Source organism: Barbatula barbatula, assembly GCF_947034865.1.
Source record: "Barbatula barbatula genome assembly, chromosome: 10".
Taxonomy (NCBI): Eukaryota; Metazoa; Chordata; class Actinopteri; order Cypriniformes; family Nemacheilidae; genus Barbatula; species Barbatula barbatula.
In genome coordinates, this window is record NC_136773.1 from 17,282,493 (window position 1) to 17,298,433 (window position 15,941).

The window sequence follows — 15,941 nt, forward strand, 5'->3', positions numbered from 1 at the left end:
TAGAAATGTATACAGATTTGGAACAAGGGTGTGTAAATTATGACTTTTTGGGGGGGACCTGTCCCTGTGAAAAGCTTTACTATATCAGCACCATGGACAGAGACACACAAAGAGCAACGGAACGAGAGTAACAACAGTTACACATACAGTAAAGGTACACAGGTCAATGTAGGGATAAAACAGCTCTCTTGCAACTCAATACTAACAGTTAAATAGTTCAATTACAAAATGTGCCTTTTGTGCTCACCTAACAATTAGAGGAGGACAATTACAATCACCCCACAGAACACAGTCATTCATCACCCACTCTCTGCTGTATCTCTCTCCCCCAGGGGACCGCGAGGCACAGAGGGCATAATGACCATCGCAAGCTACTGACTCGGATGCTATAAGCTACACTGACGCTTTCTGCATGATCACTGCGGTCCTGACGGTCTAAGTTATGAACCAATTTCACTGAACTTAAACATTTCAAACTAGTTTTGCACACAATATAAACGTATGGCGTATGAAGGTTTTTGTTTTAAACTGAAATTCACTTTAATCAATAAGATGGACCAGTGACAAAAGTCACGGGCGGGCATAGCTTTTCAGAGGAAATGAATACAGGTGAGAAGCAGTAAATGAGGCAGTAAAAAAAAGGGCAGCAGTAAGCAAGCATCACGCTTCAGAGATGTTCAGATAAGCACTGGTCAGGTGTTAGGTGGGCAAGATCGGATCTGTCCGGCCTATTCAGAGGGCCACACGGGTCCATCAGCCTGTCAACATACAGGCATCAGGAACTCAGTGTACTCTTACACAAGATCCCAGAGTGCATCAGGTTACCGATTAAAGAGAGGAGCTGATGATTAAATTATAACGCTTCTTGTTCAGACTCCCAGATCAGATGTCTGATAGAGTATAAAGATATGGGGCGAGAGAGACAGAAAGAGAGAGAAAGATAATCTGAGATAATCATCTAACATTTAACATGCACTGGAAACATCATGTCTCATTCAAACCATTAAGTGTTATCTATTGACACATCACTACAGTCCCCAGTCCTGTATTTACAAACTCAAGCAATTGTTTCTGCTGCAAAGTCGGAGATCCCTAGATCTTTTCACCTTAAACAATCTATTGAGCAGATGTCAGGAAAACACTCACTGATGAAAGCTGTCAGCGTGAGGTGAGGTTTACGTCCAGCTCTCTGTATTATTTCTTGATCTTCCAGTCAAGGGCCTGTTAGCACCGATGGGTAAGGTCTTCTATGAGAGGCGATCAATAACTGTTAGGCAACACTTTCATTTCTTAATTAAATGGGGAGTGAGATATTAATTTTGAAGTGTAAGGAGCCTTATGGTGTCTGACAGTTTATAGTAATTACCCTCTTGCATGTATGCTAACACAAAGGTAATTAGACTTCTGTCAGCACAAGATGTTTTTTCCGAGCCAAACTGATACAGCCTTTGAGCAACTATGCTGTAAAGTGCATTCGCATTTCCATGGTGACCACTGAGCATTGCCGCCATTACGTATCAGCACGTACACTATAAGCGTTTTACTTTCAGAATCAAAGAAGTTACTCAAAGAAACATTCAACAACGTAGGAGCCAAAGGGCATTGAAGAAACGTTTTACATTTTTCTCGCACTTCTCCTCTATAATAGACCCATTTTCTAATGCAATCAAAAGAAAATCCCAAGAAAATGACCCGTGTCGCTGTCTATACCTGGTAACCTTGCAGAATGAATGAACGTGGAGAATGAAGATTTGACTGGCAGCCTCTTCCTACCCATGCTCATCTGACCCCTGCAGCAGCGCTCTGCTATCCCGGTCCCCCTGTATCTTATTTACAATCTAGTCTGGCCTGTAATAAAAGCTTGGCCATGTACTATTCATGGCCCACTTTAAAAGACCCTTTACTGCGCTCTAAATGGCTGCAGAGAAAGGGAGAGACAGACAGATCAGCTCACCATCAGGGTATGATAGCATTTGGCCTCAGGTATCAAATCGGCCACCAAGCTAAGGTCAAAGCACGACACTGAATCTAGGGTTGGGTTCATCACTGATAAAAAGTCTTAAGTATAATGTACTTTATCGGAGCACTCCAAGAAGAATATGCATGATGAAATAGCCGCTATTTATATTACAGCAAGGGCATAAAGTCTAAATGTATCTGTTAACCTTTTCGCATTCTTCACCAGGGTTTTAATTACAGACTAAACAACCAAATCAAAAACAATGCGAGTGTCTTTAAGATATCTTTGTTTCGATCAGGTAGAGTGTAGATATTGTGTGTGTATCAGAATAAATAAAAAATGCACACTTGTTATGGCCTTTTAATGACATGGCCAAGAAAAATGCAGGTTTAAAGCCCCATAGACTAGCAAGTTAAATTATATTCCAAAAAGGCAATATAGGGCCATATCCCAGATGTCCTATTCTGATACAAATAACTGCATGCAAGCACTGCCTTCACAGTGCGTTGTGTTTTACATCACAGGCAGTGTTGAGCACAAGCACTGGGGTACAAAAACAAATTATAGTCCAGTCAAATGGCAACAGGGGTGAGCTCAGCCAGCGTCGGAGAAACTACAACACATCTGGCTTCATGTCAAGGTCTGACCTACTCAGGTATACCACTCTCTGGAGGTACATATGAATACAGAAACCAACTCACACACTACAAACAACAACATCTGCAAGAATTACTATATCGGGAAGAACAGGGCTGGATGTGAAAAACTCTTTCAAATTCATATGATCATATTTTGCTATATAGTTCACGACTAAACTTAAAAATCTAGAAATGTTCAGGCAGAATTCACCTATGCAATGATAGACAATAGTCACTTAAAGAATTTTTTTAATGAAGTTGTCATAGTTGCTTTCGGAAGTTGTCAAATGTGTTTTATGTTATAAATGTAATATCTTTATTATTAACCATATTTATTGGCCACAACAATGATTTAAGATCACTATTTGACATTTTTGCTATTTCATATATATATATATATATATATATAGTTTTTTCTGAAAAGCAGATCTTGTCACTAAAGAAAATGTGTTGAACATGTGACAACTATCTTCAATCTTCTACATAAAAACCCAAAATAATAGATCTGTTGTTTAATAAAATGATTTTGACCTAGAATCGGTGAAATGGAATTGTGTTTCATCATGTTTTCGAGAGCATAAAAAAGCAGATGATTCACTGCTTGAAAAGCAGACAGTGGGGCTTTAAATGAGACAGGGTCATTCCTCTCTGCCATAAAGGGATAGGACTGTGCTCGATGGATTTTCTGTTGAGTTCAATTGAGTGAGAAGTTGTTTGGCTTGCAGTATTGACTTTCTCTGCACGTTGAAATACGGTCAAGAAGGGTGCTTCTGCTCACCTCCAATTATACTGTCATAAAAAGACTATGGTGCAATAGTGCATCCAGTTTCAATTTTTGTCTTAATATCGCTCTCATATTTCTTTGCTAAAGTGAATAAACAATAATTTTAGTCGGAACAAAGTGTTCTTACAAACCAGAGTGCATAGTGGATTCAGAGGTTAAGGGCCCACTGTAACACATGAAGTAATTAGGTGGGGACAGGGTAGCATTTTGATAATAGAGAAGGATGATCTGAGCAGCAAAATCTGTCAAGAATGTTCATCCCTCAATCTCAAAATCAATATGAGAACTGCTCTCTGAAATCATAAAGAGAATATAATAAACAGGCATATACTTTCAGCCTGTGTCTTCTAATAGATAATCCTAAAAATAAATGTGGTACACAGAGACTTAACACAACGTATTTTATAAATCTAAATGACATCATTCTTTAATAACAAAGCATTTATTACACATATCTGAATATTCCACATTAAATTATTTTGACTACACGTTGAAGATCTTTTAAGATTTAAGATTTTCACTAATAGGAACCATATATACCTAGCAGTATATCCAGAAACCCAAAACAGTGTGAAACAAAGAAAATTCCACCACTCCTGCCATACCAGTGTCAGACGCTGACTAACTATGTGTCAAATAAACTATATCGATAAATCTCTCCAAGGTGTGATGTCCTTCTGGTTCTAGGAAGCTATTTGCTTGTGCATCGATAGCTGATTTTACCAAGGGATAATCATTTTTTCTCCTAGTGGCCTGACTTGATATTAAGTCAATATCTGCTGTCAGAGTTCATTTTGGCAACAGAGGAAGGAGAGATCGCGACTTGGGGCAAATCACAACCCCCACCTTTAAAACCAATACAGAGAATGTAATTCGGTTCATCTGGTGTTTTGTTTAATTTAATGAGTTCAATTATAAACATATATACAGTATATATAGAAATATTGGTATACACTTCAACGACACAAATAATGCCAAAATTCCCAGGGAACACAAGAGATTAAAAGCAAATGCAGCCAGTCTGAGAATCATCTGTCGAATGAATATATATAAATGTAGTACGGGGTCACATGTACCTCACACACAAGCTTTCTGAGGCTCTGCTTGTGTGTATGTGTGTAAGATGCAATTCACAACGCCAATCAGTCAAGATAAAGATCTTCCCCCAGCAGCGTGAAAGGGGAAGTGAAAAGTGCTAGAGAGAGAAATCAATATGGAACCACTCATTGAGGAGGCCACATGTGTGTCACTGTCAATAGGAGTTAATAGGCCTGGGCCCATCACAGGCGACCGCCCGGCTCACGCTCACTGCATTCTCCCTCCATCACCCTATAGTGACAACTTAATACATACTGATAGACTGACTGCTTAATGCCACACCAGCCTTAGCATCAAATAAACAGGCTTGTTTAATAGGCCAGTTTTAAGGCCAAATGAACTAAACATGTTGCATTTTTAGATTAAGGGCACCTTTTAACCGTTGGTGTAAACGGAGCCGTAATTTGATTTAGGCGTTTCAGCGAAGCTTATTGGGACAGGATAAACCGAAATTAAACAACAGTATCCTGCAACCTTGGTTTCGGTAAGACCAACCGGTTGGGATGATCACACTGCAAATTGCAGGCTGACCTTATAAGGCAATACCTAGCATTTACATTTCAGAATCGCTATTATGAAATCGAAATTTAATGACGTTTCAAAACAAAAGATAAATGGTAAAAAAGGAGCTTGTTAATTGGGGTCTGCAGGTCACATTGTTTGGTCCAGTTACACATTCTCCCATTCATTAACACCCATTAAGACCTCATTTAAGGGGATCTAATTTTTTAATTGATTCTGATTTAATTAATTTGTAATTAAAGAGGACCTCAGGAGAAGTTCTGCGAATTTGATGGCCCTTTCATGCAAGGGAGAGTGAGAGTCCCTGAGTTATATGAATTGTGCACAGATGGAAACAGCAAGAGAACATTTTTAAAGAGAAGTACAGAGCAATCCCAGATAACTATTTGGACTATACAGACTTATTATAAATCATTGTATATAATTTACGAATATATAATATACACATTATATAAACACAAAACAAATACATTATTAATTAGTGAAAGCCATCACAAATATGCAAGCTGCATGTTATTGCCATCCAACCACAGAAAACCAAAAGTAAACTGTGCTACAATTTGTGCACGTTATATGTTCACGTTATATGTATAAACCAAACAAACAGCTAGTGTGAACGACACCATCCGACATCTGTTGCACCTCTCCTCGCTTCGGGTCAAACCCACAAAACGGAAAGGAGATCTATACATTTTTAATAGAACACAGAAATGTATAAATAGAGAATGGTAAGTGTGAAGTCCCGGCTCCAATTGACATTTCAATAAGTAGAACACAGCGTTACCGATCCATTCCCAACTTTCCTGAAACAATTATTGAGATGGTTCCTCCAGGCCATGTGTGTTCGGCCTCCCTGGAGCCCCAGTGGCTGAAACAGTAATTGACTAAATTGTAGAACACATCGGGGCCATTTACTGTACAAACGTGCTGAAAAGGAATCGTTTAAAAAGAAATGAGGGTGACTCTCAAATTAGCAGGGAAAATGATTGAGATGTGGCTCAGGGAATTAGGAAACATGATTTAGAGGTCTGAGAGAGATAGAGAGAGAGAGAGAGAGAGAAAGAGAGAGTGAGAGAGAGGGAGAGAGAGATCGAGCGGACCGTTTTTATACACCACACGGGTCTGACTCGTATTTAAACACTCCTCTTTCACACATACACATACACCTAACCTGTGCTTAAGCAATACACCGTCATGATGATAATCTGGTGAGAGCACTAAGCAATGTGAAGCAGCTGTTAGACATGACTGATGTGCTGTGAAATGTATTGAAAATATCGAATCTGTGTTTTGAATTCCATGTCACTTCTCGCTAAAACTTTATTTGTGCACATTTTGCACTGGTTGATAAAAAAAGTTATATCTAAAAAAAAATCCAAGACACTGTCAAAATGTATTATTTGTCTCAACTTTAAAAATTAAGTTACCCAGCTGCCTTAAAATGTAGTTATTAGATATTAATATTAATATTGTTAATATCATGATATTAGTTATTAGATATAGATATTAGTTTTTTTAGATTTTAGTTATTACATGAATTTAATGGAAAAATTGTTATGCTTACCAATATTTTGAAGTTGAATTAACAAAACATTCAAGGCAGAGGGGTAATTTAATTTTTCAACAAATCATTTTTACAGTATACTCTTTTAAGAAAAAAGGTTAAAACCCGCTGCAACAGGAAAGGGCATAGTCACAGATCAAAGGACACAGCCCGAGATTGGTTGCAATGTCAACTGCTACGAGGTGTTAGGAAGTGATCTTAGCTACACATTACACAGTGTACCCATTTCCTAAGAACAATTCCGATAAATTACACAGTGCGGTGAAGGCGCTGACAGATTTGATTGATTGTCCTGCAGCCAGTGTTGGTTTTTGCTTGTTGTGTCTTTTTTCAGCTCCCAGCGATCTTTGTTTCTTAATCATCTCTCACAGTTCTCTACCAATTAACTGTAGATTTGTGCTCCTTGGTGGCCTGTGGATCTCTGTTTAATGGTGTGTTTATGATGATGAGCGCACTGGCATTTCGGACTACTAGCCAGATGAAACTATTCTGCCTCATTATAATTATCTCTGGGTGGTCCATTGATACACATACACTAAGTATTGGGACGCTCCCTTCTAATAAACATGTTTACCTATTTCAGTTATTCCAATGACAACAAATATTAAAGCTATTCCATTTTAAAGAATTTGGTTTCCATCTTTGTTGCAATTGCTTTGTAGGGATCCGTTTTTGTTCCCAAACAAGTCATTGATGGTTTGGGTGACGAGGGTGGCTCAAAGGTGTTCAGCTGGGTTCAGGTGCAAGTTCATCCACACTACACTGAATCAATTTATTTTTTAACTTTGCTTGTGCACGGGCGGGGCATTGAAATGGACCCTTTTCAAATTGTTCTATAGAATTCTCGAGAATATTATAATATGCTGTAACATTAAAGTGATAGTTCATCATTTACTCACTCTCTTGGCATTTCAAATGATTTTCTTTCTTCTGCAGAACACAAAAGAAGATATTTTGAAGAAAAGTGACAACACCCATTGAATAATATTGTGCTGATACAAAACCAATGCAAGTGAATGGGTTAACAACATTATTTAAAATATATTCTTTTGTTTTCGTTGAAAAAAAGAAAACCATACATGGAATGACAAGAGGCTAAGTAAATGATGATGGAATTTTCATTTTTTTGGGTGAACTATCACATTAAGATTTGTGCTCACTAAAATATAAAGCCGTCAAACCTGTTCATTAGAAATGGGCATCCCAATACTTTTGTCCACATTGTGTACGTGTATATGCAAGCACAGCTATTCATGTAAACAGATCTAATGCAGTTCTCCACATAGACCTTGTACCCTGAAAATCAGATAGCGCATATAACACGTCACCTTAGCACTCAAAACGTTGACCAATTCATCACCAAGTGGGTTACGGAGACACCTCTGGCTATTTACAGCAATGTCCACGTAATCTTTCTTTAATGGAAAATTTGCTGCTTATCGATCTACACTTTGCGATGCCTGCCGGCCACGTTCCAATTATGACAGCTGTCGAAAGCATTGACGGGTTGTCCATATACATCTGTGATATGATGGCACCGCTTTCCTATTACCAGTTTGCCACCCGATAGGACACAGTCCAACCATGCTCTATATGCTCGTCCAGGTTTATCCACATTTTTACCAGGTATCCATCTGGAGTAAAACGCACAGAGGATGAATGTGAGTGCGTTTGAATGTGTTTCAGCTTTAACTCCAGGCCAGAGCCGTGGTTCACTGGCCATGGCTATTAGGTGCTGTGATTTGCTATTCCGATAGCTCGTGCTTTCCAGCCCATTTCCTCTCACCACAATAACAAAAAAGACCATTTTTGTTCAATATCAAAGACTCCAACCGAATAATCACAAGAGTGAAACTGTAACTATTTTACAGGTACCTCTGGGATATCCCCACACAACAGGGGTGTCAGAGAAAACTTTCTGCAGGGCAAAAGCCTGTTTTGGCATTTGTTCCAACATCTGCCTTTAATTACTTAATTATCCCAATCAGTTACTGACTCTGACATTAACATTTTACCAATTGGTAAATCATAGCCGAAAGTTGTTCTGCTCTACGCTGCTTTACGCGACGTTTAAACAGATCATGAAAAATGCATAGATGATAATGTACATGGATACTTAACTAATTGAGCCAATTAAGTTGGGAGAATTGGTTTGAATGAGAGCAGGGCAGACAGTGCCCTAAAGGAACCGGCTCTGACACTTCTGATATACTGCCATGACTTTCTCTATTCAGTCATTCAAGCCGTGGGTCATTTTTCAACAGACAAAAGGACTTGACCTTAGTCTAATGGCTTGGTTAAAATCAACATAAAAGCATGCGGCACGTCCTTAAATACAACAGAGAACGTCTTCAGGCACCCCGCATCAACCAGGAGCTGCTTTAGCTTAAAAATGCACTGTAAATAATTATCAACCTAAAAATATAAGTTACCGGGTTGCCTTAAAAAGGTTGAGTTAATTCAACAAAAAAGCATAAAATTAATTGAGTAAACAAATATTTTTACGTTGAATTAACTCTTAACTTTGGCAACCAGGTAACTTAATTTTTTAAGTTGAACCAAAAAAGCTACAAATCATTTTTTACATTGATGTACATACAAATAGTTAATGCACAACCAAATCTTTGCATATGCACTAATGGGGTTTAATGTACTATTTACAACTTATATCAACTTGAAAATGTTTTGATTAGAATAGCAGTTAAAGGGACAGTTCCCCGAAAACTGAAAACACTCACCCACTAATCGCTGTTTTATGGAGAAGAAAGAATATTGAATGGTTTATTTTCAAGTAATGCAAGCAAATAGGTCCTGAATAGGCAAATGAGTCCTGAATATTGGGAGTAGACATAACTGTTCAGTCATATACAGGATTGAAAAAACATGAGTAAATGAAAACAGAATAAGTGCTTTTTATATAAATACAGTACAATTTTGGTATGGCTTAATTTTTGGTTCCCAAAGATAAAAAGAGCCTGTTATCAGAATGCATGTTCAAGGTCATATAAGATTTATGGTAACTGTGCCTTGTGTCATTTGGATGTTCATAATTAAACTCATTTATGTCCTTGCCACTTTCTGTTGTGGTCCAAAGTGATAGATATTTCCAAAGATCACCTGCCCGGTGGTCTACTTTCAAATAAAATTAGACCATCACTAAATAACAAAAATCTAAAAAATACTGAAAATGACATGCAAAGAACTAGGAAATATCAGGTAATTTGAGACCTGGAAAGACGATTTGGTTGGGTTGAGAAACAATACCCTCTAAAATTCCAAATCTGTGAAATCACCATTCCCCCACCCCCTCAACCCAAAAAAGACATATTGGAGCCCTACGGTTGTGATTTCCTTCTTGCTATAGATGCATAAATAAACATAGAAATAAATACACAGAGGACACATGCCTGTGAGTGGCTGGCCAAGTGGGGCAGCTGTTATTAAAAGGGCTATTTATCACTGTCACCCTGCTCAGGTTTCATCCCTCTCTGCCCGCCAGCGTTGTCACTAGGCCGCACAGGAACAATGAGGCTCATCCAAGCAGACCTAGCCCCACTATTTGCGCGCACATACAAACTTACATCGACTCCCATTTCATATGTACACATAGCAAAATCAGGCCTCGACTCAAACTGCAGGCTTGCAAGAACCCAAGCGTGGCCATCGTGTCGTTTCAAAATAAACGGCAGCAATCTATGGTGCAGTGAAGTCAAGCTACAAACTCAATCACACCTTTTATTTTATGCTCTGGCGATTTATCGATTATAGCAACAATTACCCACTAATCTCTGCAGGTTGAGTTAAGTGAATTCCCCCTTTGTTGGACAATAACTAAACAAGCCTGTTGTGTAAATGTCTACATTTTAGCCTGAGGGTTTAGATGTTCACTCTTCCAATCACATCATCACATTTCCATATTGGTAATAAATTAGCAGCCACCAGACTCCACCCCTCAATTATTTTATCCTTGCAAAGAAACCTTAAAAACACGCATGTGGCTTTCCAGGTCACACGTTCACTCTGGTTTGACACTGGTAATCCACACTAAAGCATACAAATTACAGAGTAGAAGCAGATGTTTACTATCAACATTTTGTGATGCTATGTTAAAAAAAGTTGTCTCTGCCATCATTTACTCACCTTCATGTTGTTCCTGATCCATATGGTGTTCTTCTGTCAATGTTCAAGTTCCTGTTGACTGTATGGAAAAAGCATCATCAATATCCTTCAAACCCTCTTCTCTGAGCAATTCTGAAACACCTCTCGGGATCCTGGACCTCTGTCGAATCGGAGCAAAACAATCTTTGTCACATTTTAAGCTTGAAAATCAGTGATGAGTGTAAGTTTTGGTATCACATGCAGTATAGGTATTCATTATGTTTATGTAAAAGGAGAATGCATTATATTACATATCTATTTATATAGTACTTAAATGAATAAGCCTAGTTCACCCCAAAAATACGAATTCTGCGTTTACTTAGCCTCAAGTTGTTCCAAATCTGTTAACATTTCTTTGTTCTGATGAACAGAGAGAAAGAAATTAAGAAGAATGCTTGTAACCAAACAGTTCTTGGCCACCATTGCAGGGAAGATATCTTTGTTCTGTTGAACATCAAAGGAAGATATTTAGAAAAATGTAGGAAAGCAAACATGTCTGGGGCACTTTCGACTACCATTGTAATCTTTCCTACTATGTTAGTCAATGGTGGCCAAGAACTATTTGATTACAAACATTCTTCCAAATATCTTTCTCTGTGTTAAACAGAACAAATAAATGTATACAAATGTGGAACAACATAAGGGTGAGTAAATTATGACAGAATTTTAATTTTTGGGTGAACTGTCCTATTAAGTTTTTCTTAGAGATGCTTCTTGTCTTTTGCAGTATGTTGTCTGGTCCATCTATTTACTGTCTACATGTCAAACTGAAACAGAGTTTCCAAATTGAGACGAATAAGATATTACTGGCAACCTAGAATGAATAACTTTTACTTTGGTTCTACGTATTTGTTAGTCTCCTTAGAATAAAGGTGAAAAAGTAGACAAGAAAAATGTAGCTGTAATTCATAGATGAATAGGTTATTGGACTAATATTGTGCACGATTTCTTTTATTGTCCTGCATAGTCGCTGTCCGCTTTGCATTCATTCATAAAGCCGGTGGACTGTGTAAAGCATCTATCACCTGGCAGCTTAATCAAGTGCTTGCTTAACCAACTCAGTCCTCCTTAATTCCTATTAATTTGGCATAATAGCAATCCTCTCATCTGGAATTAGCGACAGCCCAGCAGAAACCTTCCGGTCTCTGTGGAGCAGCAAACAGTCCAGCCAGCACATTCAGATCCAATTCGATATGTACGTACATAAAAGTGTGTAGATGAAAATGGTTAAAATTCATAACCCTTGCATAAGACCCCCATCAAGCCTGCTTTACACCTGTATTACATTTTCCTCTTCAATCAGCAGCTTTTGGGTCGGGCGCACGACTCCCACTTCCCATGAGAAGCAGAAAGCCATTACAGAGAGCCAGGGCTCATTTGCAGAAAGATTGGAGATCTAACATCACATTTGAAAAAAAAAGAGAATGAATCAAAGTGGATAACAGGAATGATTTATTTCACTTTCTTTCCTTCTGCTTTCTTACTTTGCTCTTTACTGCTTGCTCCCTGATAAAGTATATTTAAGGTGGATGGCAATTTCACCGCATACCATGTGATGTATAAAACAAAGACGTAGAAAGTTCTAAGAGGAATAAAAGTCACAACCTCCGCCGTGACTCATATACCTTTTGAGAGATGCCATTGACCTCCAGAGGAACCGGCCATTGTGTGAACTTCACAAATAATACACATTTTTGAGAGCGGAGTCATGTTAGAATAATACTTCTGAGAACATGGCAAAAAGTGGAACTTCTGGCAATTCAGACTGAATTAACTGAATTAAGGTAAACACAAAAAGTAATGGAGCAATGAAACCCGCACCAACTCACAATCCCTTTTGCAGACGTTTTTAAAAGCAACAACAGTAATAGCGAATGCCATGCACAAAGAATAAAAAACAAAGCATTATTTCAGAATATTGTTATAATGCTTTTCTGAAGAACAGATAAAATCTAGCCTGTGGCAACAAGGGCATCACTGCACACTGGCAGGGGGTAAAAGACAAACTTGGGGCGGGGGAAAGGGAGAAGAGGCAGAGAGTGCTGTCTGGTTTTTAATGACCCAAAACTTTAAATACTGCATAATATATAATAAAAAGGAAAGTTAATTTAACTCTCACAATAATTCATGGAGATACCATTAGTATCCATTATTCTTAATGTCAACACTGTAAACAGTAAATATAAGCGAGACGAACGTCTTACAAGCTCCAAGGGAGAGGCAAAAGCAAAATTGTAATCAGCTCGAACGAAATCCAAAAAACAATGCATTAAGCTAAATGTTCAAGACTATCAAAACAGATAACATGCATTCAGACGCATCGCGTTAGTGATGGATTTACATCAACGTGTCAGTCAGATGATGAAACAGCCAAGTACCATTAGCATAAAGCGTATATTAACGTGCTTTAATAAATAACATCAGAATTACGCGCTCCAAATGAACAACTTTTTAACGAACTTCTGCATTAATTAAGGCTGCGTTTATTTAAACACAACCTAAATGAGAGAGACGGCATTTTAGAGATGTGGCCTTGAGGAATTGTTGTGTACAAATCTCGCCTGCTTCCAGACGTGAAGGGGTCAGTGCGTCTGTGTGACTGACAGCCACGGGGGCCACCTGCAGCCCATAGCTGTAGCAATACTGATTGGCACAGTGGGCATGCTGTCTTTCAGCTGGCCTTTTCAGAAAGAAAATGATGAGGAGAGGGAAAAAAGGAGAAAAGAAAATAAAATAGAAATATAGAGCCACTTGTCATCCCTTCCAATCTGCTTAGTAATGAGAAGGCTTTTCCCTCTGGGTAAAAAGATCTGCTTTAATAGATTTTTAATGGCTTTTTCCCTCTTCATAAGAACCACTCTCAGCACCCAATAGCATGTGAAAAAAATCAAGTAATTCCATCCTCGGTGGTGTGAGGTCAGCAATTATAATACACAGAAATCACTAAGGCTTTAACAATTGCACTAAATCTTGCTTCGTTTTTGTCTGTTAACGCAATGATGCAATAAAGAAAATCTCCTTTGAAATATACTCAGTGATGAAAATTTTGTCATCATTTACTCACCCTCTTGTCATTTCAAAACTGTATGACTTTCTTTCTTCCGCAGAACGCTAAAGAAGATATTTTATGTTGTGAGAATAGATATTTAATAGATCTACTGGCAACTATTTCAAGGACAGTGCAGCAAAGAAAGACAAGATTCTTGGAACACCTTCAATTCTGATTTTAAAGAGTAACGTTCTTAAATGTACAATCATAGATTTTGTAGAATATTTTATCCAAAGCGACTTATCTTTATATTACATTATAAAGTTAAATAAGTTGATATTCTACTCCCACTATTAGCTAAAAGAGATGCCCTGTTGTACCGTATCCAGATTACTGCGCAGAGATAATAACTATCCCTTAATAGTGATTCAACAAGGAATATCTGATTCAGTCCTCAAATAAATTTAATCAGAATCCAGGACTGAAGCCAAAACTGTAATATCACGAGACACAAATGCAATTAATACACTTGGCAGATTTGTGACATTCTTGAAGATGTCCTCATGAATGTGATTCCATGAGCTATAATTGCTTACCTTGGTCTGTCACCATCATTTAATGACGTATGACAACAGAAGTTCAATTCCAAACCTATTTGTCTCCGCAACTGTGTTGACACGGAGATCACGGCATACCTGGAACAGATGACACAACCTGACATGTCGCTGCAGACGGAGAAGCCCGTGGTTGGTCTGAGAACTGGATGATAACATTCACAAAATTAGCTGCAGGGGTTATTCGTACAATAATTGTTTCTGCCAAACCCATACGTCTCTATGTCAAGCAAAAAATTATGTGATTTTTCCTGCTAAATAATAGATTATACGCCACCAAGACGGACCAACAGTGTGTGGCTCTGAAAATGTTTCCCCCATATAGCAATCAAATCAGCCTTTTACACTCCCATTAGATACCTAAGATGTAAATAGTGTTTGTATTTAAAGATTTCAACTTGGTCGTCTTTATTTGCATGTAATTGAACTTGTTAATACACGTGCTTAATCCTTAGTTGATTAGCACCTTATATTCAGAGAGGGTAATTTAGACCTCCAATTACAGACACAAGTCTTGATTGCATGGGCCTTAAAACCAGGCACTGATATCTTAACTTGGCACCGTTACGTTTTTTCTTTACTTTACAGTAGACAATTTGCTGCTCCGTTATCCTAGACTGCTGACCGAGGTGAAGTGTAACGGCAAGCCCCTGCTCCAGCTAATGTCGTCTCCCGTGGCTTGGCACCGCACATTTTTGGCATGACCAAAAATAGACTGTGAAAATGGCAACATCGGCTTGAGTTTCTCATGGCTCGCATCACCCTCTCAGGCATGGCCTGCCATACTGCTCCTCGTGACTTGCTACAGTATTAATGACGAGGAAAAGGTCAAAAGGTCAATGAAATGGAGTTAAGATATTGTTCCCTGAGCATTTCTAAGATCACAGATCTCAGAAACCGCCGTTCTGGATAATAGTGCAGATCAGATTACGCCGGGTGTATAAATGATTTTCATTAGGGCCGATTAGTGTTGATGAAATACAGAGTCTTTTGCTTGCTTCCAAATAGGGGAAAGCAAAACAGGTATGCAATGCTTTCAAAGAAACTGTAAAAGACAGGCCATGTCATGAGAGAATCGTATCCATTCACACATTATGTTCTCACGATAATTAAATGCCTTAACAAGGATTATTGATTCGAGTTGTACTCATTATAACACTAATGGCTTGAAATAGACACCATTCCTACAAAACCAAGATTGCACATAGTAGATTTAGTCATCATACAATGATCCAATCAAATCCGCCCTGTCCCTCTTAACTACGGTGTGCAAAAGAAAGGGCAAGAGGTCCATTGATTTGCATGTAATACCTGAAATTATTACCGTGGGATGTTTGCTAGAAAAAAGAAGGCGGCATGGCAAGAAAATTAAAGCCTCTGATAAATGTGCTAAGCAGAATGCTTTGAGACTTGTAGAGGATCAATATGGTAGTTTGTCAAACCCAATCTCACAAAGGATTCCGCAGAAGGGAGCCCGAGCTACGCCAAGTCAGCAAAGCACATTATCAGAAATCAAAGCATCTGAGGATGACAGCGGTGGGGAGGGTTAGGGAGGGCTCTCAATGAAGGCCACACTTTCTCTATTGTAATTAAAAACCATTTTATCAGACCTGT